Here is a 23,933-nt window from a genome sequence, read left to right on the forward strand (position 1 = left end):
GAATCAGATAGATGGGAATGGATGGATGGATGGATGTGATGAGAATAGGAGTGACGAGAATGTGAGGTGAATAGATGTGATGACATGTAATGCGAATCACATAGATGGGAAAGAATGGATGGATGGATGTGATGAGAATAGAAGTGATGAGAATGAAAGGTAAATAGATGTGATGATATGAGATGCGAATCAGATAAATGTGAATGAATATATGAGATGTGATGTCATGTGAATCAGGATGTAAATGAATGATATAGGATGTGAATGAATGTGATAAAATGTAAATCGGGATGTGAATGAACGATAGGGACGTGAATGAACGATAAGGGACGTGAATGAATGTAATAACATGTGAATCGGGATGTGAATGAACGATAAGGGACGTGAATGAATGTGTTAGTATGTGAATCGGGATGTGAATGAATGAGATGTGATGTGAAATGGATGTGATAAGATGCGATGTACACTGTATAGATGTTAATGTATGTGAAGTGATGAGATGTATGGGTAGACGCAAGTAGATGTGCTGATGAGGATAAATGAGGAAATAAGTGATGAGTTAGAAAAAGATGTGATTAGATGAGAATGGGAATACTTATGATATGAATGTGGATTGATGTGTGGGTAATGTGAATCGATGTGGATGGATGAGTGCATAATGTGGATTGATGTGGATGATGTATGTGGATGGATGTATGAATGATGTGGATTGATGTGTGGGTAATATGGATTGACGTGTGGATTGATGTGGATGGATGAGTGGATAATGTGGATTGATGTGGATGAATGAGTGGATAATGTGGATTGATGTGGGTAATGTGGATTGACGTGTGGATTGATGTGGATGGATGAGTGATGGATAATGTGGATGATGTGGATGGATGTATGGATGATGTGGATTAATGTGTGGGTAATGTGGATTGACGTGTGGATTGATGTGGATGGATGAGTGGATAATGTGGATTGATGTGGATGATGTGGATGGATGTATGGATGATATGGATTGATGTGTGAGTAATGTGGATTGACGTGAATGGATGTACGGATGATGTGGATTGATGTGTGGATTGATGTGGATGGATGTATGGATGATGTGGATTGATGTGTGGATTGATGTGGATAGATGTATGGAAGATGTGGATGGATGTGGGGATAATGTGGATTGACGTGGATGGATGTATAAATGATGTGGATTGGTGTGGATGATGTGGATTGATGTGTGGATGATGTGATTGGATGTGATTTGATGTGGGAATGATATGATGTGATAGGGATCGATGAAGAAGAAAAAAATTGGAAAGATGAGAAAAGATGGGGACTAATGTGAAAGGATGTGGAGTGATGAGAAAAAATGAAAATATTGTTGGAACTGTATTTGTATGTGAAATCTGTTTTTAAATGACTAATTTATGTCAAGAATGATGGGGAAACATTTTGACCGTCTTGTGAATGAGGTCCTGGAGACCTATCTGTTAAAGTTGCAACTGCTGACAGAGTCAACAGAGGACGTCTCGCGTAGCAAGGTCGGCCAAGGTCTTGACCAGCCTCGGTTTGATTTAAATGGTGAGCGTCCGGTACAGTGGATGAAGGACCAAGGAAGCGGCCTATGAGTGAAGCGCTAGGTGACCTGCGAAGGATCCCAGAGGGTGCTAACCATACAGTGCTCGGGCTTTGGGTCATCGTCGAAGATACCCACACGTACGTCGGGGAAGATATTGGAACAAGGAGTAAGAGATGTTTTTTGAATTCGGGCATGGATCTGGTTGGTTGACCTTGCTGGTCCTCAGTGTTGAGAGATAGCGATTGCGTTTGTGCAATGCTACATTGTATGGATGATGGATGATGGGTGAGTTGTAGAACACCTCGATTAAGAGGGGGTGTTGAGAGATGTAATCGCGGTGTTGTGTGTATGTGGGAAAGCACCCTAGAGGTGCAAGATATTGTGGTGAGATAGGAATGCCACATGTAATATTGCATGGTGTATGAGAGTTGACCAAAAGAGTGGAAAAGGAGTTGCCACATGGATGATGATGTGTAAAGTGGGATAAGGCTTGAGAGCCTATATCATTGTATGGTTCATTGTGATATGCAATACAAGGGAATAGTGTTGAGTGTGCAATCTCTCTCTCTCTCTCTAGTCATGGAGTTTTTAGTGTGGTTTAATCCACCTTAATCTTATGCTTAATCTATGTCCTTCACCATGACCAATCCCATTTCTAGAATCTTAACATGGTATCAGAGCCAAATGGGCTCTTGGTCATGGGTGATTATTATGTATATTAGTTTGGTTGTGTGTTTCTTTGATTAAGCATTATTTTCAGCTTATTATGAAAAAAATTATGCACACTCATATTATCATTTGGATTTGCATTTGTGAGGATTTGAGAGGAGATTTGCAACAAGGAGGTTGCATAGAAGCTGCCCAAGAGAGTTGCAAATGGAGTTTTGCAACATGGAGAGCCTACTCATCATCAAGGAAGCTGAAAATGGAGATTTCAGCATTATGAAGGCTATGGAGTCTTCATCACCGTCAAGGAGAAGCTGCCAAGAGAAGATATGCTGCTGATTATGCCTCAAGAAGGTTGGTTTTTGTGAAGTTTTGCCTCGAAGTTGTGTTTGAGCATGGAAGAATGCTCTATGAAGGGTTGCTATGTATGGGATTTGTGTATCCCATGAATCTTGTGTGGAGGTGCATGCTTGTCAAGATAATGGCAAGTGAGATGGTGAATTGAATGGAGTACCTGTTATCTTGTCACTTTCATTGATGACCACACAAGGAAAGTGTGGGTATATTTCATGAAGGAGAAGAGTGAGGTATTCACTCACTTTCAGAATTTCAGAGTTTTGGTTGAAAAGCAAACAGGGAAATATGTAAAGTGCCTAAGGTCAGATGGAGGGGGAGAGTACTTCTCCAATGAGTTCTCTGAATTCTTGAAGAAGAATGGTATTCGGAGACAGTTCACATGCAGATATACTCCGCAGCAAAATGGAGTTGCTGAGCGGAAAAACAGGCACATTGCTGAGATTGCGCGAGCATTGATGGAAGAGAAGAATATGCCGCATTGCTATTGGGCTGAGGCTGTTTCTACAGTAGTATACATCATGAACAGGACTCCAACTGCAGCCATACATGATGTAACTCCAGAGGAGAGGTTTACTGGCAGGAAACCAGATTTGTCTCATCTGAAAGTCTTTGGATGCATTGCATATGTGCATGTGCCAGATGAGCTGAGAACCAAGCTGGATCCGAAAGCTGAAAAATGTGTGTTTATTGGATATTCCCTTGAGCAAAAGGGATACAGGTGTTATAACCCTGCTACACGTGAGTTGAGGGTAAGTAGGGATGTTGTTTTTTGATGAGATGAGCAGCTGGTATGCTGCTGAAAAAGAAGCTGTTGGGGCTGATGTGAGTGGAAGTGTGGTTGCACAGAATGCAGGTCAGCAATCACAGTCTTTGAGTGGACCAGGAGAGTCCTCATCTAGTGGGTCTGTTGATAGACCATGGAGTGGCAGGCTGCGTCATAATACCAGCCCTGCAAATGTGATTACTACATCACGTAAAGGAAAAGAGAAAGTGGTTGAGCCCCTTGGTATGCCTGACATTTCTGCAGGGCATTCTCATGTTGATGGAGAGTCTAGTGGCTCAGATATGAGCCTTGATGAGGAGCTTGGGATCCCAGCTATGAGAACACCTGGTGTAAAGAAGGCTATGGAGGCCATGAATGAAAAGCTGCGAAGATCAGGGAGAGTGAAGAACCCTGTGCAGAGATTTACATATGATGGTTATGTGGCACATCACTATGCATATATGGCAAAAGTTGTGCAGGTTGTAGAAGAGCCATGGACTCATCCGCTGAGTGAAAAGATGCAGGGGGGAAGAGAGCTTGAGCTCTTGCAAACACACACACACACTCACAAAACCCTAATAGAGAACACACAAGGTGAGAGGCTGAAAATCTTCTTCTTCTTCTCTACTCAACACTCAACACACCATATACAAGAATAAGAGTACACACAATATGAAAGGTACTCAACCAAATACATACACGGGTTCTCTATAGTGTGAACCCGACTAAATGAGCTGGCGCTATAACTATGCCAGTCTCTAGAGTGGCTGTCACACAGCCTGTCATCCCACCGGCCGCATATCACCCAAGATCTCACCAACCATGCCAGTGGTGTAAGTGCGGGGCCTATCCCCCAGGCGGGTCATCAGTGTCCACCGCCTCACTAGAGCTCGATATCTCAACACTCCCCCTCGAGCTCAACTCCATCTCATGTACACCAAGCGAAGCCCTGAATCTGCGGAGCTTCTCTGTACCCAATGCTTTGGTGAAGATGTCAGCTACCTGATCCTCTGTGCTGACATAAACAAGGTCAAGGTCTCCTGCCAAGACCTTCTCTCTGACGAAGTGGTAGTGGACCTCTATGTGCTTCGTACGAGCATGAAAGACTGGGTTCCTGGCCAACTGTATACTGCTAATGTTGTCACAAAAAATGACAACTTGTCTATCCACTGATAGACCCAAATCTGCAAGTAGCTTTCTCAACCAAGCTACCTCACATGCTGCCATAGCAGCTCCTCTATACTCGGCCTCTGTACTCGATAGAGCAACCGTAGGCTGCTTCTTGCTGCTCCAAGTCACAGCAGCACTCCCCAAAGAAAACATGAATCCACTGGTAGATCTTCTGTCTGAGATACTACCAGCCCAATCAGCATCTGTGTACCCATGTACACATATCTCTGTCCCAGTCTCATAGAATAGTCCACAATGCAAAGTAGACCTCACATACCTCAGTATGCGTCTCACAGCATCCAAATGCGGTTTCTGTGGAACCTGCATAAACTGACTCACCAACCTAACAGCATAGCTCAAATCTGGTCTGGTGATCGTCATGTAGATCAAACTTCCTACTATGCTCCTGTACATAGTAGGATCCTCCAAGATCTCTCCTGAATCTGCACTCAACTTGCCATTCTGATCCAATGGCACAGAAATAGGCTTACAACCTGTCATACCATACTTGGACAACATGTCCAAGCCATACTGTCTCTGCAGTAATCCAATACCATGTGGTGACCTAATCACCTCAATGCCCAAGAAATATCTGAGCTCCCCCAGATCCTTCATCTCGAACTTCTGTCTAAGCAAGATCTTTACATCAAAGATCTCTGCATCATGGTCCCCCGTAATGATCAAGTCATCTACATAGATGACGACAAGCACAACCCCTCTATCACCATGTCTCACATACAATGAGAAATCTGCATTGGCTACATGAAAGCCAATAGTGACAAGATATTCAGAAATCTTGTCAGACCATGCTCTTGGTGCTTGCTTTAAGCCATACAAGGCTTTCTTCAACCTGCAAACATGCTCGGGGTGACTCACATCCTCATAACCAGGTGGCTGCAACATATACACCTCTTCTTGCAAATCCCCATGCAAGAATGCATTCTTTACATCCATCTGATGTAAAGACCATTGCTTTGACGCAGCCATTGCTATCACAACTCTCACTGTTGCCATTTTGGCAACTGGGCTGAAAGTTTCCTCATAATCAATCCCATATGTCTGCGCATATCCTTTGGCTACCAATCTAGCCTTGTACCTGTTTATGCTTCCATCACTGTTATGTTTAACTTTGTACACCCACTTGCATCCAATGGCTTTCTTGCCTTCAGGCAATTGCACTAAATCCCAAGTCTCATTTCCATATAGTGCATCCATCTCCTCATCCATAGCTTTCTCCCAGCACACATTTCCAACAGCCTCATCAATGCATGTGGGCTCTACAACCTGCACAACTTTTGCCATATATGCATAGTGATGTGCCACATAACCATCATATGTAAATCTCTGCACAGGGTTCTTCACTCTCCCTGATCTTCGCAGCTTTTCATTCATGGCCTCCATAGCCTTCTTTATACCAGGTGTTCTCATAGCTGGGATCCCAAGCTCCTCATCAAGGCTCATATCTGAGCCACTAGACTCTCCATCAACATGAGAATGCCCTGCAGAAATGTCAGGCATACCAAGGGGCTCAACCACTTTCTCTTTTCCTTTACGTGATGTAGTAATCACATTTGCAGGGCTGGTATTATGACGCAGCCTGCCACTCCATGGTCTATCAACAGACCCACTAGATGAGGACTCTCCTGGTCCACTCAAAGACTGTGATTGCTGACCTGCATTCTGTGCAACCACACTTCCACTCACATCAGCCCCAACAGCTTCTTTTTCAGCAGCATACCAGCTGCTCATCTCATCAAAAAACAACATCCCTGCTTACCCTCAACTCACGTGTAGCAGGGTTATAACACCTGTATCCCTTTTGCTCAAGGGAATATCCAATAAACACACATTTTTCAGCTTTCGGATCCAGCTTGGTTCTCAGCTCATCTGGCACATGCACATATGCAATGCATCCAAAGACTTTCAGATGAGACAAATCTGGTTTCCTGCCAGTAAACCTCTCCTCTGGAGTTACATCATGTATGGCTGCAGTTGGAGTCCTGTTCATGATGTATACTGCTGTAGAAACAGCCTCAGCCCAATAGCAATGCGGCATATTCTTCTCTTCCATCAATGCTCGTGCAATCTCAGCAATGTGCCTGTTTTTCCGCTCAACAACTCCATTTTGCTGCGGAGTATATCTGCATGTGAACTGTCTCCGAATACCATTCTTCTTCAAGAATTCAGAGAACTCATTGGAGAAGTACTCTCCCCCTCCATCTGACCTTAGGCACTTTACATATTTCCCTGTTTGCTTTTCAACCAAAACTCTGAAATTCTGAAAGTGAGTGAATACCTCACTCTTCTCCTTCATGAAATATACCCACACTTTCCTTGTGTGGTCATCAATGAAAGTGACATAGTACCTGTTATCTTGTCACTATTGGCTTTCATGTAGCCACTGCAGATTTCTCGCTGTATGTGAGACATGGTGATAGAGGGGTTGTGCTTGTTGTCATCTATGTAGATGACTTGATTATTACGGGGGACCACGATGCAGAGATCCTTGATGTAAAGATCCTGCTTAGACAGAAGTTCGAGATGAAGGATCTGGGGGAGCTCAGATATTTCTTGGGCATTGAGGTGATTAGGTCACCACATGGTATTGGATTACTGCAGAGACAGTATGGCTTGGACATGTTGTCCAAGTATGGTATGACAGGCTGTAAGCCTATTTCTGTGCCATTGGATCAGAATGGCAAGTTGAGTGCAGATTCAGGAGAGATCTTGGAGGATCCTACTATGTACAGGAGCATAGTAGGAAGTTTGATCTACATGACGATCACCAGACCAGATTTGAGCTATGCTGTTGGGTTGGTGAGTCAGTTTATGCAGGTTCCACGAAAACCGCATTTGGATGCTGTGAGACGCATACTGAGGTATGTGAGGTCTACTTTGCATTGTGGACTATTCTATGAGACTGGGACAGAGATATGTGTACATGGGTACACAGATGCATTTGGATGCTGTGAGACGCATACTGAGGTATGTGAGGTCTACTTTGCATTGTGGACTATTCTATGAGACTGGGACAGAGATATGTGTACATGGGTACACAGATGCTGATTGGGCTGGTAGTATCTCAGACAGAAGATCTACCAGTGGATTCATGTTTTCTTTGGGGAGTGCTGCTGTGACTTGGAGCAGCAAGAAGCAGCCTACGGTTGCTCTATCGAGTACAGAGGCCGAGTATAGAGGAGCTGCTATGGCAGCATGTGAGGTAGCTTGGTTGAGAAAGCTACTTGCTGATTTGGGTCTATCAGTGGATAGACAAGTTGTCATTTTTTGTGACAACATTAGCAGTATACAGTTGGCCAGGAACCCAGTCTTTCATGCTCGTACGAAGCACATAGAGGTCCACTACCACTTCGTCAGAGAGAAGGTCTTGGCAGGAGACCTTGACCTTGTTTATGTCAGCACAGAGGATCAGGTAGCTGACATCTTCACCAAAGCATTGGGTACAGAGAAGCTCCGCAGATTCAGGGCTTCGCTTGGTGTACATGAGATGGAGTTGAGCTCGAGGGGGAGTGTTGAGATATCGAGCTCTAGTGAGGCGGTGGACACTGATGACCCGCCTGGGGGATAGGCCCCGCACTTACACCACTGGCATGGTTGGTGAGATCTTGGGTGATATGCGGCCGGTGGGATGACAGGCTGTGTGACAGCCACTCTAGAGACTGGCATAGTTATAGCGCCAGCTCATTTAGTCGGGTTCACACTATAGAGAACCCGTGTATGTATTTGGTTGAGTACCTTTCATATTGTGTGTACTCTTATTCTTGTATATGGTGTGTTGAGTGTTGAGTAGAGAAGAAGAAGAAGATTTTCAGCCTCTCACCTTGTGTGTTCTCTATTAGGGTTTTGTGAGTGTGTGTGTGTGTTTGCAAGAGCTCAAGCTCTCTTCCCCCCTGCATCTTTTCACTCAGCGGATGAGTCCATGGCTCTTTTATATGGATCCGTTGTTGGTTGATCTTGCTGATCTTCAACAAAGATTCCATTTTGATATGTGAATATATTGCCGGTTACTATGAGCTAGGAACTATCAAAAAGGCCCCTGAGTGAATAGGCCGTGAGCGTTTTGGTTGCCAATGATGCCATAGGTACACCGATGAAGGAATGATTGGAAATAAGGATTCAACCGGAGATTTTGAGGATTGTGATCAGTGACACAATGGTTTCATTAAATGATTGTTTTAAAGATAGCTGATGCTGAGAAAAAGGCAATTTCATATTGGGTGTATAAGTGGTGTGACTAGTTTTAAGTTTCCATGAATATCCGGTTAGGGGGCCTGGGAACTCTTTTCTCTGGTACACCTGGGACAAAACCTAACCAAATTCTTAATTGGATCCCATCACTACAGTGGTTGGATGGTTGGCTAACCCACAGGACTGGATGGGGTTAGGCTGGACTGATGGATCCTTAAATTGAGACTCAATTCTGTTATGGTACGATAGATGAAGTAAATCCCGGACAAAAATTGTTCTATGGAAAAGAATCAACGGATGTGCCTCTCAATGAGGAAAAAAGCGTTGGTCTCTATGATCCAAGTGCAATCTTTTCCCTGAGCTGACTTGGGACTTACAGGTTTCGTCATCTTGGAGGAATCGCCCGTGCTTTCCGAGCAAGGGAAGTTTTTTCGGGAACCGATGGATTAGTCTCTTGTCCGGATATCCGTGGGCGAGGCCCCGACGAGTGTGAGACCCTGCCCCGCACAAGAAGTGCTACTTCCACTGCTAGAACCCCCCTAAATTCGTTGCGCGGTGGGGATAGGGACTTCACAGGTACCAAATGGGTTTGGAAAGCTAAGTATAAGGCTGATGGCTCACTTGAAAAATATAAAGCTAGGTTGGTTGCACAGGTAGAGGGTTTTGACTTTGATGAAACCTTTGCTCCCACAGCTTATATAACAACTAATAGGGCGGTACTTGCCTTGGCTGCTCACAAAAAGTAGCCAGTCTTTCACATGGATGTCAAATAAGCATTTCTAAACGGCCATCTCAAGGAGGTATATGTAGCTCAGCCACCAGGTTTTTAGATGCCCATATCAAAAAACAAAGTTTGCAGGCTGAATAAGGCATTGTACGGGCTGAAAAAGGCCCCAAGGGCATGGTATCACAGGATAGACCAATGTTCCAAAAAGATTGGGTTTATGAAGTGCTTTTGATGCTAACTTTATTGTTCTAAAAAGGCATGGCAAGATTGTTTTGGTTGTCTTGTATGTAGATGACTTAAAACATTTTAGGTGACAATGAAGAGATGATTCAGAATACAATGGATATGCTAAGCCATGAGTTTGAGATGACAGACTTAGGTCTTAGACAAGGGCTCACCAAATGCTCGATGTCTGGCCTTAGGTTTGCACTTATCTTGTACAAACATTTCCACGTGGCATCCAAGTGCGGGATGCACGTGACAGGCTAGTGCAACATCAATGTGTGAAAATGCCTTTGGATCAAGAGAGCATTAGTTGTGAAAGAACCGATGCTCAAAATAGCATCTTCTCCCACCAACGGTGCAATGGTTAGCTTAAGACCAACATACAAGATCAAGCTCTAAAACCAATGTAACATGCGGAAGATTCAAGGAACTTTTACTTGCGAGTACAAGGGGTGAACTGGTGGGTTACCTTGCAAGTGAAGGAGAGAAGGGAAAGAGAGAGAAGTACACTGTACACCAAGTGGGGTCACAAATACTGGCTTCAGCACCCCCTTCCGAAGGCGTATTCCCTTTGATTGCTGAAAATAAGAATGAGTACAAATAGGGTTGAATCTTCCCAAATACTGCACTGAACTGGTTACCTCAAATAGTGCCTTGCAGACATCACAAACAAAGGATGGAGCTGTTTTTGCAAAGATGGACAGAACGAAGAACCTTCACTCTTCAAGAACTTCATTGTCTGCAATCGGTACCATCAGGTGCTATGGGCTGTTGGTCAGTCAGCTTATTTTCGAGTGTCCCACCTCATGATACCTAAGGCATCTGCTTACCTGATAACGGTGTCCATCTCCTACTGGGATAGAAAGCCTTGTGTGTGCCTATCCTAAATAATATTCAAAAGCCATTCAAATTAAAGCTTCTCAAGCTTGAGAGGGGTTGAGAAGAAAGAAACATTTAGAAATTATAGAAAAAAGACCATAATCCACTCTTTACCTCCTAAAATGCTTGATTCTTTAGTCACTGTAGAGGCCCCCAACCAATCAATTGGTTTGGTATGTCGTAGGAATCACCAAGGAAGATTGAAGAGAGAGAGAAGCTCCAATCTCTTCAATTTTGTAGAGGCTTTTAGAGGATAATAGAAATTAAGCTTAGTTTAGAGTAATACCGGCATAGTTTAGTTCACAGATAATAATACAAAGGAATGAGGGTTTATTTATAGGAGAGGGAGGCCACTAACTGAGTCCAACTGAGTTCTAGAATTTTTGAGCTTCAGTTTGGCTGAATTTGGACAAGTTTTGGACCAGTTTGGCTCCCTTTTTTATTTGGTTTGATTTAGGAGAGAGGAGAGATTAAAATATCCTATTATTTTTTAGTTTTAAACTCATCCAAGCATGTGAAATAGGTGCCTCCTTGAAGGTCTCCCTTTTTCTTACACATGTGTCAAAAATGCATGATTACTCTAAAATATTTCATTTTTTTATTAATACACCATAATTTTTAACTAATAAACCTAATACTTGGTCAACTCTTCATCTTATGTGGGCATTTACTCATTTTTGGGCATTTTCTTTTGTTCTTTGGATTTATCTTGTCCCAACACTTGGATTAATCTTATTGGTTCATCGGAACCTTAATTGGACCATAATAAAAAAAATTTCAAAAATCTGGACCCTTAAGCTAAGGTCTTCTGAATCAATTTTAATTAATTCCAATTGCACCTTGGAAAATCTATTTTCTATTTTAGGAAAATATTTTTTTGATATTTGAAGAATTTATTTATCTAAAAATATCCCAATTTTGATTTACCACTCTCTAGAATTTTTTTATCTCACTAGGTAAAATAAGAAAAAATGATATTTTCTTGTATTCAGAATCATAGAATGATTACAAGGGATTGAAGCAGAGGCTTATTTGATATTCAGGCTGAGGAGGAATCTTACATCCTCACCCACTTGAAAAACGCGAGATGTCCTCATCTCGCAAAGTGAGGGTAATCCTTCGCCAACTCTTCTTCTTTCTCCCAGGTGGCGTCTTCTAGAGGGAAGAACTTCCACTTTACTAAGAATTCTCTAAGGACTCTGCTCCTGAGAATCTTCTCTCGAACGTCAAGGATTTCCTCAGGTTGGAGTGCCATCTGCTGGCCTTGAGTCGAAGAGATCAATTGCTCATCTCCTCAAGCACGTGATTCGGGCTAGATACATACTTCTTAAGCAAACTGACATGGAATACATCATGTACCTTGAGATGGGGAGACAGAAGAAGTTTGTAGGCTAGATCGCCCACTTTCTTTATGATAGCATACGGCCCACAGTATCTGGGAGAGAGCTTTTTGTACTTCCCTAAGGATAAGGAACTTCTTTTTGGTCGTACTCGAATGAAGACCATATCTGATTCTTCAAACTCTCTCTCAGATCTCTTTTTATCTGCATACTGCTTTTGTCTGTCTTGGGCTATCTTTATATCTTTACGGATTGATTGCATCTGCTGGTCCATGTCATCAAGCATTTGTTTGGACATTTCGACTCTGATCAATGGGTTAGACCAAGTCAACGGTGTAAGGTAATCTTGTCCATACAAAGCTTTGAAAGGACTCATCCCAATGCTTCGATGATAAGAAGCATTGTAAGCAAATTCGACCAGATGCAAATGACTTAACCACTTCTTGGGTTCCCTGCTACTACAGCATGACCGAAGGATATCTTCAATTACTTGCTTCACCCTTTCTGTCTGGCCATCTGTTTTGGGGTGGTAGGCTATGCTGAGATCCAAGAAAGTTCCTACTGCTTCAAAGAATGCAGTCCAGAATTTCGATGTGAATTTGGGATCTTGGTCACTTACTATCCTCATGGGTAAACCTTGCAATCTGAAGATCTCCTTAAGGAAAACTCTGGCAACATCCACTATAGAGTATGTTTCTTTCACTGGAATCAGATAGGCAACTTTGGTTAGCCTGTCAACTACCACAAAAATGGAGTTGTAACCTGATTGCACTGCAGAGTATGTTTCTTTCACTGGAATCAGATGGGTAACTTTGGTTAGCCTGTCAACTACCACAAAAATGGAGTTGTAACCTGATTGCACTGCAGAGTATGTTTCTTTCACTGGAATCAGAGTTGTAACCTGATTGCACTGCAAAGTATGTTTCTTTCACTGGAATCAGATGGGCAACTTTGGTTAGCCTGTCAACTACCACAAAAATGGAGTTGTAACCTGATTGCACTGCAAAGTATGTTTCTTTCACTGAAATCAGATGGGCAACTTTGGTTAGCCTGTCAACTACCACAAAAATGGAGTTGTAACTTGATTGCACTGAAGGTAATCCAGTGACAAAGCCTATACTGATGCATTCCCACTTCATCTGTGGAATGTCTAGAGGCTAGAGTTTCCCTATCATCTTGACTCTCTCTGCCTTGACTCCTTGGCACATTAAGCATTTCCTTACATGATCAAGTACATCCTTTTTGAGTCCCGGCCAGAAGAAGCTTTTCTTCACAAACATATAGGTTTTTATAAACCCTGGATGTCAAGCTATTAGCCAACACACTTCCCTTAAATACAAAATGTATACCCACTAACACCCTCCTCTCACCATGAGTTAATGGTGATCCATGAATGGAACTTTCTCCACATGTGGAGGTTCCATCTAACTCCTAGAGGTATGCATTGTTGTTTGCATGGATCTCGATTAAAGTTTTTGTGATGGGAAAGTATGTACATAGATTAAAGAAGACATGCATACCAATGAAAATGAATAGACTACAAAAAGAGTAGTAAATAAAGGAAGTTAGATACTAGCATTAGGAAAAAAACAAATTGAAATGAGAGAATGGGAGAAGGGCCAAAAGAGCATTAAATAAAGGAAGTTGGGTACTAGCATTAGGAAACAATCAACTTGAAGTGAGAGAATGGGAGAAGGGCCAAATTTAGACGTGTTTGGGAAACTAACCGTGGTAAGACCATGCTAAGGTGCCCAAGATTGTGACGCACAAGTTTGCCATGTGAAACGCCCATTCGGGGGAAAAAGGGGGGCTTCCTTGAATTTTTAAGCACTTGGATGAGAGGCTGCCTAAAGAAGGGGAATCTTTATGAAAAGATCTCCCTAGCCATCCCAATCCCCTCCCCTCCTCTCTTTGTCTTGCCCTCCTCCCATTGTTTATGCTTTCCCACTTCAATGCATAGAGCATCAAAATATATCCCAAGTATCCTTGGGGGATTTACTTGATACATTTATGTAATAACACTTGTGTATATGAACTTTTGAGAAATACTCACGTAAATATAAAAATGTCGATCTTCATTACCCTCTTAAAATGTAAGAAACATCAATTCTAGTCTCTTTAAACAGAGAGTATGAGAACCAAAGTTGCATAGCCCCGCTTGATGTGCATTAGGTTTCTACATATCTTTTGAAAAACTAAAATTGGATTATGGCAACCAAACACAGTGCTTGATTTTTTCTTTAAAAAGGCGGGACAAACATAGTAAGAGCAATCTAGGTGCTATCTTAAAACAGTTTATATTTAATGCGCTCCCACAAGGGACTACCTCAAATCATCTCAAACATCACGAGATGACATGCATAGCCAAGTGTGGCACAAAGAGTTCATTGGATGCGGGCCATGCTGGATAACTACAACTCAATCCTCGAAAATGACTCTTGGGATTTAGCATTTTGCCTTATATGGTAAAAACGCCATTCATACAAAGTGGGTTCATAAGATTAAGCGTAAAACTAATGGTAGTGTTTGACTGCTATAAGGTATGGTTTGTTTTAAAGGGCTATGCTTAGGAGAAGGGAATAGATTATGATGAGACCTTTGCACCCGCATCTGGTATGACTACAATCAAGTGTATTATTGCATTGTCAATGCATCATGTTGTATTCAAAGTACATATAAAGGTTGCTTGCATGGTTTGATCTTGAAGACTGGAAGCCTGTTACTACACCAGTAGAGATAGGTGTTCGGCTTAGTCTCCAAGATGCAAGTGAACCACTTGATGCATCACATTATCTATGAAACATTCAGTTTGGAGTCTAACAGCTGAGAAGATTTATGCACTATCCCAGAAGTAAGTATTGATAGGCTACCAAGGGAGTATTTTGATACATTTAATTCCTTGGACTATTCTATGCTAAGGCGGATGATATTCATCTACATGCTTTCAGTGATTCCAATTGGGCTGGATGTTATGATGCACGAGTCCACTAGTGGGTTTTTCTTTCATCTTGGTGATTCATGTACTATCATGGCTGAGCACAACTGTGACAATGGCCACTTTGCGTTGTGAAGCTAAGTACATGGTAACTTTTACATTGACTATGGAGTGTGTATGGTTCAGACACCTTTTGGCAAATCTTGGTGTTGGACATCGGTCCCGCACCTCCATCTCACTGACAACTAGAGAAAATTATCTATTATTATAAGGAACTAAGTGTTGAACATCAATCTTACACCTCCATCTCACTAACAACTAAAGTGCGAGGAACCAAGTGTCATACAAAGCACATTGAGGTGCATAATCATTATGTCAATGAGAGGCTGCAAGAGAGATTAGCCTAGCTTAATGGTGGGATCAATCACTCTATGAGTAGTCTTGTTTGTGTGAGGCATTAAAAAGAGCTTTTGATGTCAATCTCTATCATTGTTAGGGGCCTTACACACCTCACCAAAATGGTGTGGTTAAGAGGAACAATAAATTTCTCATAAATATGGCATGTTGCATGGTTAAAGCTAAGATTTGCCTCATGTTTTTTGGTTGGCGGCAATTATATGTGCCACTTATGTGCTAAATAGATGCCTCACCACCCAAGGCCTTGTAGACATTTACCCCTCATGAAACTTGGAATGGTAGGAAGCCCTCTTTGGCTCATTTACGTGTTTTTGGTTGTCTTGTTTATGCTCTTGTGCCTTAGAAAACAAGGTAATAAGTTGAATAATAAGGTGATAAAATGCTTTTTTGTGGGATACAACTTGGAAAGCAAAAGATACAGACTCTCTATCAGCTGGCCATAAGGTGGATTTTCATGAGTAGGGATGTTGTCTTTGTTGAGAAATCAATGCAAAAACAACAAAATGTATGCTTTTAGGACATCTTTGATACCTTTGTACAATGTCGAATAGCCATATGTGGAGCAAATAATTGCTCAACAAGGTGCTACAAATCAATCCATATGGCTTGAAATCAACTCAATTTTTGTCAGCCCACATATCAATTTATTAATGAGAGAATTGTTAATGATGTAGTGAATGAGGAAAGGGTAACTAGATAGGCATCTAAGAGTATCCCAAAATGGCTAGTGCAGATATTGCGAGAAAGCAAATTAGCTTCTACATTACCTAGCATGACACATGCAAGCCCTCATCGTAAATCTTATTCTTTTGTAGATTATGCTTTCACTACCAGTATACGCAACATGCTTCCTTTGAGAAAGCACATGAAAATGATCATTGGATGCATACCATGCAAGATGAGTATGACTCAATTCTCAAAAATGCACTTGGTATTTGGTAAATCTACCTTAAAGTAATAAGGTCATTGGTATGAAGTGGGTTTATAAACTTAAGCATAAAGCTAATGGTAGTGTGTAAATACTACAAGGCTTGGCTTATTGCAAAGGGTTATACTCATTTGCCCCCTTTAAATGGTACCCTTCTATTTGTAAAAAATGTGTAAAAAATGGATTTTAAAAATCCCTTGTGTTGAACCCACATGCTATGCTTACATATTTATGAGTGACCCCCCCTCCCCCCCGAGCAAGTGGAAATGTGAGAGTGATTTTGCAATTTAAGATTATGTTTATACCTTAGTAGTTTGGAGAACCATAATCTAATGAAAATGTGAGAGTGATTCTGCAATTAAGATTATGTTTATACCTTGGCAGTTTAGAGAACCATAATCTAATGGAAACGTGAGAGTGACTTGCAATGAATAGTATTTTTACACCTTGAGCTTATCTTTCAAATCTTCTTATCATTATCAATTAGCAAATTTAAAGTAAGCCTAATTATGAATTTAAACTTGTGTTGTGATTCTCCTTACATCTAAGTTTTGACTTGATATTAGAGCCTTATGAGATATTTTATTATCTTAATTAGTTGTTGCTAGATTAGCATATTGATTCTAAAGTCACCTTTCTCTTCTTGTTTAATTTCTCTTCCTTGTCACTCTAAATATCTGTATGATGTTAATTTCTTGGTGATTGAGCGAGAGATATTACTTATCAAAGAGAGAGACATTATTCTTTTTGTGGCTAAGAGAAAGAGAGAGAGGAGAAGATTATTCTCTACAAAGTGGCAAGGTTGGTCTTGAAATGAGCAGCCTAAGAAACAATAAACCAATCTCGACATTCTCATCTAGAGATAAGTAATACAGCTCTCTAAGCTCCACAGCATTGACATGTGGCATATCTAGCACTCTCAGACCGGTCCCTTCTCTCACCAGTAGTTATGTGTGCCACTTATGTGCTAAATAGATGCCTCACCAAGGCCTTGTAGGGGGCAGTTACCCCTTATGAAGCTTGGAATTGCAGGAAGCCCCCTTTGGCTCATTTACGTGTTTTTAGTCGTCTTGTTTATGCTCTTGTACCTTAGCAAACAGGTAATAAGCTGGGTGATAAGGTGATAAAATACTTTTTTGTGGGATACAACTTGGAAAGCAAAAGGTATAGACTATATTATTTGGCCATAAGGTGGATTTTGGTGGGCTTTGTTGAGAACTCCATTCAACCTATGCTTTTATGCAAAAACAACAAAATGTATGCTCATACGACATCTTCGATACCTTTGTACAATGTCGAATAGCCATATGTGGAGAAAATTAATGCTCCGCAAGGTGCAGTAAATCAACCCATATGCTCCGCAAGGTGCTGCAAATCAACCCATATGGCTCAAAATGAGCTCAATTTTTGTCAGCCCATCGATCAGCCTATTAATGAGACAATTGTTAATGATGTAGTGGATGAGGAAAGGGAAACCATATAGGCATCTAAGAGTATCCCAAAATGGCTAGTGCAGATATTGTGGGAAAGCAAATTAGCTACTCTGTTGCCTAGCATGACACATGCAAGCTCTCATCATATATCTTATTCTTTTGTGGATCATGCTCTCATTGCTAGTATATGCAACATGCTTCCTTTGAGAAAGCACATGAAAATGATCATTAGATGCATGCCATGCAAAATGAGTATGACTCAATGCTCAAAAGTGCACTTGGTATTTAGTAAATTTACCTTATGGTAATAAGGTCATTGGTATGAAGTGGGTTTATATGCTTAAGCATAAAGCTAATGGTAATGTGTGACTACTACAAGGCAAGGCTTATTGCAAAGGGTTACGCTCATTTGGCAAGGACATAGATTATTATGATGAGACCTTTGTTGCCATCACATCTCATATGACTACAATCCATTGAATTATTGCACATTGGTAGCGCATCATAAATGGAATGATCATTAATTAGATATCAAGATTGCCTTCTCGAATGGTGATTTGTGTGAGGAGGTTCATGTATCTTAGTGTCATGGTCTTATTTAGAATGTACATGAGTCTAAAGTATGGAGGCTAAGAAAAGCTTTATATGGCCTTAAACAGGCTCCTAGATCATGATATAAGAAGATAAATGTACACTTGGTTACAAATGGTTTTTACAACAGTCCAACTAAGAGTACCCTCTATGTAAAGAGGAGTAAAGATTGTTTTAGGTCATTGTTTTATATGTTGATGATGATAGGCCCTAATAGGGGGAGGACTTTAGCCTTCAAGGATGAATTATATGTGTCGTTTGAGATAATAGATTTTGGCTTGTTGCATTATTATTTGGACACATTCTATGTAGTGTGATGATAGTATTGTGATGTTGCAGTCAAAGTACATAAAGCGGCTGCTTACACGGTTTGGTCTTGAAGACTGTTAGCATATTATTATACTAATAGAGATAGTTGATAGGATTAGTTTCCAGGCTACACGTGAACCATTTGATATATCACTTTATTCGATAGGTTATTGGGTCCCGATCTATCTATCGATATGAGGTCATCAAACATTCAGTTTGGGGTCTCCCAGTTGAGCAAGTCTATGCATAACTGTAGAAGAATGCATTGGTAGGCTACTAGGCAAGGATTCAGATACTTATAGGGTACTCAATCCCTTGGGATATTCTATGCTAAGGGGGTGATATTCAGCTGCATGCTTTTAAGGACTCTGATTGGACTGGATGTTATGACATGCAAGTGTCCACTAGTGACTTTTTCTTTCATTTTAGTGATTCATGTATATCATGGCTCAACAAACAAGGAGCAGCCAAAGGTGGCCACACTGACCTGTGAAGTTGAGTACTACACGACAAGTTTTACAATGAGTGTATATGGCTAAGACACCTTTTGGTAAATCTTGGTGTTGGTGGACAGATGTCCCCCACCTTCATCTTCACTGATATCTAGAGTGCATTGGCTCATTTGCAAGGAACCTCCATGATAGGTAGAGTGCATTGGCTCGTTTGCAAGAAACATCCATCTTCATGATAGATAGAGTGTATTGGTCATTTGCAAGGAACCTAGTAGTGCTTCATGCTCGCACAAATCACATTAAGGTGCATTATCATTATAAGTCAGGGAGAGGCTCATTTTAGCAGGAGAGATTAGCTTGGCTTATATCTCTACTAAGATAATGTGATAGATATGTTCATGAAGGATCTCTTATGAGAACTTTTTATAAAGCTTTAAGATTATTTTATTTTGGAGATTGATTAGCCACATGTTCCTTGTACATATTCATATCATCACTACAAGGGGAATTTATAGCCATTTAGATGATAGTGATGTGTGAGCATAGGCTAATAATTTGGCTGGGGTACTTTTTCTTCTTCTTAGGAGGTTTTTTCCTCTAAGCGTGTGTACACACTCTTATGAGTGAGTGTGTAAGTGAACTTATCATGTCACTTCACTTGTACTTCACTCATTCTCATCAATCTACTTTTAGTATTGTGCTTCTCTTTATCTCTACTTGCTTGCTATATCATTTGTGTGTGTTGCTACCTTTGTGTCCACTCCAATAAACCATCCTTTGGTATGTGATTATCCACCTTTATAAGTCTTTTTAAATCACTTCTAGACTGGTGTTATTTTCAGAAGTGGCACTATAGACAAGATGTTGACCATTTGAAATATCCTAAATCACTTCTAGGCGCGAGTTATTTTCAATAGTGGTGCCATAGACTAAGGCATTTTTTTGCACTAAGGCTCCTAATCTTAAAGCTCATAGGGACACTAATTATTTTAAAGCCTAATGGAATACTTTTAGAACCTAAATTAAATGTCATTATAAAATTATTAAATAAACTCTCAATGTTCAGCCACCACTATCCTATGTCTATGTATTATCTTTTCTATGGTACATTATGAATAATCTTGATGGGTTTTTTTAAATTATTCATTCCACTCATGTCACTGTCTTAGCTTTGGTCAATTCTTCTTTAATGGAATTGGCTTTCTTATCTTGGTAAACTCTTTACCAAACAATGGAATCCCATAATACCCTTATGTCTTATTAATTTTTTCATGTCCTTAACCCCTCTTATGAGCCTTACTTGCCCATCTCGTAACACCCTTGATGTACTTATTAGTAAATAGTAATAGATCATGTTGTTAGTCATTTATGTGGATGACTTTATAATGATTGGTGATAGTGATGCTGACATACATGACGTCCGAATGCTTTTAAAGTAGAAGTTTGATATGAAAGATTTAGGTGAGTTGCAGAATTTTCTTGGTATAGAAGTGGTGAAATTACTTGATAGCATTTTGCTGTTAGAGAGGTAGTATGACTTGGACATGTCCAATTATAGTATGATAGGCTATAAGCTTATTTCAATGCCATTAGAGTAGAACACTAAGCTTTTTGCAGATACATATGAGGACCCCACTATATACATGCACACAATGGGTAGTGTGATCTACATGACGATTACTAGGCTACAGTTGATCTACTATGATGTTGTTACACTTGTTAGGAGTCAATTTGTGCACCCCCCCTATAGGAAGCCACATTTTGATATGCTAAGACGAATTCTAAGGAAAGGTCCACTATTGATTATGGACCTTTTTAGGAGGTTGGCAGTGAGATACATCTACATGGGTATACAAATGTTGATTGGGTTGGTAGTTTCTTTGACAAGAGATCTACCAATAGCTTTATGCTTTCTTTTGGGAGTGCTGCTATATGTGTTGAAGCAACAAGAAACAACCAACAATTATTTTATCAAGTACACAGGCAGTGTATAGGGGCATTGCTATGGTAGCTTGTGAGGTAGCTTGGTTTCAAAAGCTACTTGGTGATATGACTTGATATCAGAGCCTTATTAGAGATTTTATTATCTTAATTAGTTGCTAGATTAAAATATTGATTAGTCACCTTTCTCTTCTTCTCTAATTTCTCTTCTTTGTCACTTTAAGTATCCATATGATATTAATTGCTTGGTGATTGAACGAGAGATTTTACTTATCAAAGAGAGAAAGAGAGAGACATTATTCTTTGTGTGGCTAAGAGAAAGAAAGATAGGAGAAGTTTATTCTCTACAAAGTGGCAAGCTTGATCTCTTGAGCAACCCAAGAAACAACAAACCAATCCCGACATTATCATCTAGAGATAAGTAATACAGCTCTCTAAGCTCCATAACATTGACATATGGAAAATCTAGCAACGACTCTCAGACAAGTCCCTTCTCTCACCAACAATGTGTATGCCCAATAACAATAGCAAGCCGTTTTGTAGCCAAGTGAACCCTTTTCTTGTCAGTCTTCCTTTTCTGTACAACCACATTCAAGCCATAGTAGAGAGGAACCACAATAGCAACATCTCCTACTTGCTCAACAACACCACTGTGCTGCTCTACGTAAACACACAGCATCATGTAAGGTGGGCTTCCAAGCCGAGGGGGGCTCTTTGTGTAGCAATCAAGTTGCTCCGAAGAGCTCATACCTCCTCTTTGACATGGCAGCAAGCTGTCCTATAAATTGGCTCTTTTCCATGAGGTTTAAAGACTCAGAATATTAATGTTCTTAGAGGGACTTCAAAGATTTAGCATAAAGAAACGTGCTCATGTGGTACCTATTCAAATGTATAAGAATGTGTGTGTGAAAAGCACTCTCCTCATCACCAAGACGTGCTTCCAAAACGAGCATCAAATTTAGGATGTTCATTGGTGCAATCTACATCAACATTGGGCTTCTTCAACGTTTTAAGATACCACCTAGATTGCTCTTACTATGTTTGCTCCACCTTTTTAATGAAAAAGTCAAGCATTGTTTGGTTGCCATAATCGAATTGTGGTTTTTAAAAAGATATGTAGAAACCTAATGCACATCAACAAGGGGGACCATGCAGCTTTGATTAGCTAGCCAAAATTGCACTCGGTAACTTTCATTTGAGCTGATGCAATGGTAAATCTGTGCGTTGGGTCAAAAGAAGCTAGGGTGGGCTAAGTTAAGGTCGTTCATGCTCTCCACCATGGAAGCATACTACACAAATAATACTATGCTTTATCACAAATACTAGTGTGCTTTCTTTTTAACACCATGTTTAAACGTGTGTATCAATTGTACTCGATATAGCGTGAGTGTGTTTTAATATTTGGTGGAGGTAGTAGTCAACATGGCTAGGCATCTAAAAAGGTGTCTGATATGAAAAGCATGCAATCAAACTCTCCTCACTAAGACATGCAAAAAACCTTGGTGTACTGTGTCACATCTCTCTATAGAAAACCTAATTACGTGAAGTGGTGAACTTCCAATGTTGTGTGTCTCTCTTGATTGTCGTGTGAGTGCATAGCGGAGAGAGATAGAGAAGCTGCATATCTCCCTAGCTATGCGGGTATACTACCCTAAAGCAAATCTCGTGTGACACCACTGTGTCACCACTTCGTAATGGTGGGGAAACCAAGTTTCCTCTACAGTGTTCTTCTCATTTTTTTAAAATCATTTTTTTATTACAGCGTAGCTTTAGATTTATACTCGTGTTATGATCCTCCTTGGATTCAAGTTCTGAAAAATATTGAGGTATTTGCGTGGCTTTATCCAACAAAGTTGCTTCACCTAGGGTTTTGTTGAAAAGGTTTATCAACAAATACTACTATGCTCTCTTTTTTTGAACATGCATATTATTTTTACACCTTGAGCTTATCTTTCAAATCTTATTATCATTGTCAATAAGCAATGCTATTATCCTTGAGCTTATCTTTCAAAGCATCTTATCATTGTCAATTAGCAATTATCCTTAGTGTTTTGAGATTAGTTATCTTCTCATTTTCATATCATCTAGAGGGAGTGGAGTTTAGGAATGCATCCCCGACGAGGAGAGGGCATTAGAAATTGTTGGTGTGCGTTTCGTGAAGACGTGTCGTTCTATCTTACGGAATGTGAGGCCCCGCAAGATATTTCTTAGTGTAGTGCTTATGGAATTCTTCAAGTAAGTGCAAGTTGCAACCTTAGCGCTACAAGGGCGCTCGCGCTCTCGTAGGTTGTTAAAAAAGAACCTTAGAAGAAATGTCCCATAATAGGTTGGCGTGCAGGCGCCTACAAAAGGTCATTCACGCGCATCTGGGAAGCATACTTACCTGGGCGGGGTCGATCGGTGATCAGGAAGGCCGATGGCCTAGGGTCGGCCCCTCCATTGCACTCTCGAACGGGCTGCACCCTAGCATCTCCTCAACGGGGAGAGTGCACGTCATAATTTGTGGTAGCGGGGGCTCGCGTTTGCGCGGCCCCCACCCAACCCCCCATCATCAAGTCGAACGACGACGGAAGTTCTGCTTCGCTTCTGTGCAGAGAAGATAGGTACTACTCCCCCCCCCTCTCGCATGTGCATTTTATTGTAGATGGGATGGTGGTAGGCAACAGGGGATGATGGATGAGGAGCTTAAAGCAGCGAGAGAGAGCCCAGCACGATGGTTGATTGGATCATACCCTGGCTTTTCAGCCTCGCCGTTTTTGAACCTGCGGGGCCAGCAGGAGAGCATGAGACTTTCTGTGTATATCAATCATTCTCCAATAATTAACCTACACCCTATAGGTGTGTGCTTCTCAATTAAACATAGGATGTCTGACGGGATCCATTTGAATGTGCATGTTGATAATTTTTCTTCAAATTTTCTATTTAAAAAAGAAAAAGAAAAAGAAAAACACTCCATCAGCAAGGAGATGTGTAGTCTCACCCGGTAGCTTTTCACGACGCAAGCATGTGGAGCCACAACCTTGATTGAACACA

General features: G+C 40.9%; 1 non-coding gene across 1 annotated transcript; it reads left to right on the forward strand.

Annotated features, from left to right (window-relative positions):
• The first annotated feature begins 23,275 nt into the window (after nt 1-23,275).
• On the forward strand, nt 23,276-23,437 carry LOC147608734 (U1 spliceosomal RNA). Its single transcript, XR_015264414.1, has one exon. It is a non-coding gene; the product is annotated as a U1 spliceosomal RNA (small nuclear RNA).
• Nucleotides 23,438-23,933: the final 496 nt, after the last annotated feature.

This window comes from Cibotium barometz, chromosome 52, assembly GCF_041138505.1.
Source record: "Cibotium barometz isolate CiBa-2024 chromosome 52, ASM4113850v1, whole genome shotgun sequence".
Classification (NCBI taxonomy): Eukaryota; Viridiplantae; Streptophyta; class Polypodiopsida; order Cyatheales; family Cibotiaceae; genus Cibotium; species Cibotium barometz.